At 34.6% G+C, this 4,042-nt stretch overlaps 1 long non-coding RNA gene across 1 annotated transcript; it reads left to right on the forward strand.

Annotated features, from left to right (window-relative positions):
* The first annotated feature begins 1,873 nt into the window (after positions 1-1,873).
* On the forward strand, positions 1,874-3,287 carry LOC113353457. The gene is made up of 2 exons (XR_003361294.1): positions 1,874-2,574; positions 2,863-3,287. It is a non-coding gene; the product is annotated as an uncharacterized LOC113353457 (long non-coding RNA).
* Positions 3,288-4,042: the final 755 nt, after the last annotated feature.

A 4,042-nucleotide genomic window follows, 5' to 3' on the forward strand; every position in this document is an offset into this window, starting at 1 on the left:
ATAATAAACCTATTTTCTACTTAAGTACATTCTGAAAACTTTTTTTTTTGAAAAATAGGATAAACCTCAATAGATATATTGATTGATCCGGTTTAGGTACTCGGAAACCTTACAGAAATTTTTCAAAGACATAATACAATCACACAGTTTATAGTATCTCCACCAATTCTTGCATCCTTTCAAAACTAAATACAATTTCAGATAATCCTTTTCTCTCTCGCACATGAGAGGAACAAACATTCAGGGACAAACTAATTTTGTTTCCAAAATCAGAGTGTGTCAAGGCACAAGACAATGACTGGATAGAATCTAACCCTATGTTCATTAGAACATGTAAACATGAACTGGAGTTTTTAAGTTTAGATTGCCTAATGCAATCAGGGTAACAAAGACCCAAGTAACAGTAGCCTAGGTCGTAACAGTAGCAGTGGTGGTATCGGTAACAATGGTAGTAACAGTAGAAAAGGTTGTCTAAATCGGTCTTTATGTGTATGGAACGGAACGGATCAGGCTGACTCGGTTTTGGAGATGTAACGGTTGTAGGACTTGATGATGTAATCTTGATTGAATTTCTGCTGTCTTTGTTTCCATAGCTTGAGTAGATGTTATCCTTGTTGCTGTTGTTGATTGTTTTCCATAAAGAAACATTTTCTTTCACTTTAACAAACTCTTCAGAAGATTGAAGATGAACAACAAAACCCAAAACTAGTTTGTAACCAAAATTAAATCAGAGATAGAAAAACCCAAATATTCTCACTGAAATCAAAACTAGGCAAAGGAGAATACCCTAGTAGAAAAAATTAGCTAAAGGGAAAAGGAATTAGAGAATACAGGAGAAAATACTTAAAAACAAAACTAGATCTAGAAAAATATAAGATTCAGATTTAAAATCTAATTAAACAGTGAAAATCAACGCAAATATATGAAGTTAAGAAAGAGTTTGATAATGTGTTGAGCTTCTCATGTTCAGATCAGCTCCAAAAGAGCCGATCTGGGCAGAAGAAGACTCAAGGATTTGAGAGAGTTCTGGATTTTTTTTTCTTTCTCGGAGAAGAGGAAGGAGGAAAGAGAAAATGAAAAAGCCTTTTTTTAAGTTCTATTAATTTTTAATAGTTATAGAGAGTTCTAAAACCTTTTATTTGATGTTTTGTTAAAGTGGTTATAGATCTGAAACAACTGTCGTATTTATTTTGCATGAAAAATTATCGTTCAGATTCTTATTATACATGTTCACCAATCACATTTCTAGACTTCAAATCACAAGCACAAACAATAAACGAGTACTCATATTGATAAACGAATAAAAGATTAATGACACCAACAAGAAAAAATATTGAAAGCAGCTTTTAGATTTGATCTTAACACCAACTTCACCTTCATCAGCTTTCTTTACCTCCTTATCCTCTTCAGGGAGTGCCGTCTTTTGTGATGGTTCTAACTCTATAGAAGCCTGCATATTGTATTCTGTTGGAGAACTAAATATACTCCCACATAGCTAACTCCTTAGTCTAGATCCAAATATATAAGGTGCGGAGCCACTCCATTCATTGCCAATTGGTTTTGAGTTGGAAACCCACACACTTCTATCATGGTATCAGAGCTAGGCCTTGTATGAGACGTAAGATCCAAGAAGGCAGAACAACCATACAGCAGGTCCACGATGTAGCGGACTCGCAGAGCCCTAAACGTGGAGGGGGCATGTTGGAGAACTAAATATAGTCCCACATAGCTAACTTCTTAGTCTAGATCCTAATATATAAGGTGCGTAGCCACTCCACTCATTGCCAATTTGTTTTGAGTTGGAAGCCCACACACTTCTATCATATTCGTCGGTCAAAGTGCTAATTTCCTCATCTTCTGACGTTGTAATTGGTGCGCTCTCGGTAGCCGACGAACTAGTAAATTTCGCCACAATTTCATCATCGAAATACTGTTTTTCTATTTGATCCACTGTTTTCAACATGTTTTCAGTATTTCCGCTTGTTAAAGAAGCATCAATGGACACAACAATTGCTGGAATCGAACTAAGCACCTTACTTTTTTCCGGTTCTTTGTCAAAGTAATCAACCACGGAGTCTAGACGGTTAGATATTTGACGATAATTGACAACCTCATGTCTCATGCGCACCATATTCTTAACGTGAATTCGAATTTGCTTCTCATTTCCTTTTTCCATTGCATTCTTGACCTTAAGCTTTTCGGGTTCTATTTCTTTCTCACGTTCATCTGCCATTGATCTTAAACTAGCCGATACGGATTTTAGATCATCTGTCTTGCTTTCCACTTTCTCAAAACTAAAACTTCCTTCCATTTCAAACTAATTGATGATTCTTGGATGATTTTCAAGTGTTTCTTTCCAATACTGATTATGCAGGGCCGGCCCTGTAGTATAAGCAGAACAAGCACCGCTTGAGGCCACAAGCTAGAAGAGGCCACAACAAAAATACTCTTGATATATTTACTCTTAATAGAAAATATTAGAGTAAATAAAAATTAAATCAAAGGGAATGTGAAAAAACACAGAAGAAACAGTTTCTTCTAGGGTTCATAAGTCTCAATTAGAGTTACTAACTGGTAAGAGAGATTACTTTGTTTTCTTGTTTCAATTCGAAATATTGAATCGATTGATATTTTATAATTTTTATTGAAATCTGTTTGGAAATTGATCTTGATTTGTTTTGTATTGATTGATGTGTGTGATTTATTTTAGTTTCTTCTGTTGATTAGTTTTGATTGATGTTAATTTGGTGAGAGTTTGAATTTCGTATTGACGATTGATCAGATTGTTTCTCATCTTGAATTGATTATGTTGCATCTTTATCAATTCAATTGTGTATGACTAAAAGCATTTTGTGGTTACAGTATAATCAGAGTAATTTGCAAGAAAAAGGACCACAATCCACAACCTTCACTCACAGAAACCCTAATTTTGTTTGTTCAAATCATCCTCTTTTTGGACCACGTCCCACAGTAGCAGGCTAGAAGCAGCAACCTTTAAATCCAAAATGAAGTCTCGTCGTCTGGATGAGAAGGTGGCAACTCATGTTCTTTAGAAGCATTGGATTATTTATCTTGAATGTGAGTATTTACGGACACTTTTGAAACTCCATTTAGTGTCCACTTTCAGACTTCAGAGTAATGCAAATCTCCTCGTAAATTACCATCTTTGGGATTTATATTCAAGTACTAGCTAGGTTCTGGCGTTATTTCGGACCCGACCCAACTAAAGTTACTGTGTGCATTAAACAAAAGTTTTCAACTGTAATGGAAGTAATACATGTTGGCGCCGTTTTGAGTACTTGTTTTTCCATATAATTTATTGAAATGAATCAAGTTAACTATGATGGATTGATCATCAATGGATGGAAAAATGTTGTTGCACTCCTGCATTAGCACCATTCCTTCCTTATCATGTTGTTTTATTTAAATTACTTCAAAAATGGTTAGGGAAATTCTTTCTTTCATTTGTTATTTTGTCTTACCATGAATTCTGTCTTACTCATTTTCAGAACAAAATTTTGCCTTACTATTAATGGATATGAAAATTACTGCTGATTTTTCTGGTAGATGGATATGTCTGAAATCTATTCTTCCTTTTCCTCGCAAGTTTAATTGTGTTGTCCATCATATTACCTTTATCTAGTTTGAGTTTGTATCCTGACTGATGAATCGTTCTTTCTTTGGCAAATGCTAGTTTGTATCATGACCGATGGATCGTTCTTTCGTTTTAGACATCTCATATAGTCAGTTTACTCATTCCTATTCATACTTCTGTTGTGAGAATGTTATATGTGTCTTATAGGTAATTCTCGAGTCATTCCAGTTAGCAATGTTTATGTAATATTTGTTTTGTATAGTTTATTTTGATTAATAGGAGGCCACAAATTTTTTTTTTTGCTTTAGGCCACAAAAAATGCAGGACGGGCCCTGTGATTATGGATACTGTCTCTCGCAAATGGTATTTTGGATGATGAAATTATTTGCAGAAGTTCATAATTTTATAGTGATTTAGGATTAGGTAGAATTTCATGTGCTTAGATCA

This window comes from Papaver somniferum, chromosome 2 (assembly GCF_003573695.1).
Source record: "Papaver somniferum cultivar HN1 chromosome 2, ASM357369v1, whole genome shotgun sequence".
NCBI lineage: Eukaryota > Viridiplantae > Streptophyta > Magnoliopsida > Ranunculales > Papaveraceae > Papaver > Papaver somniferum.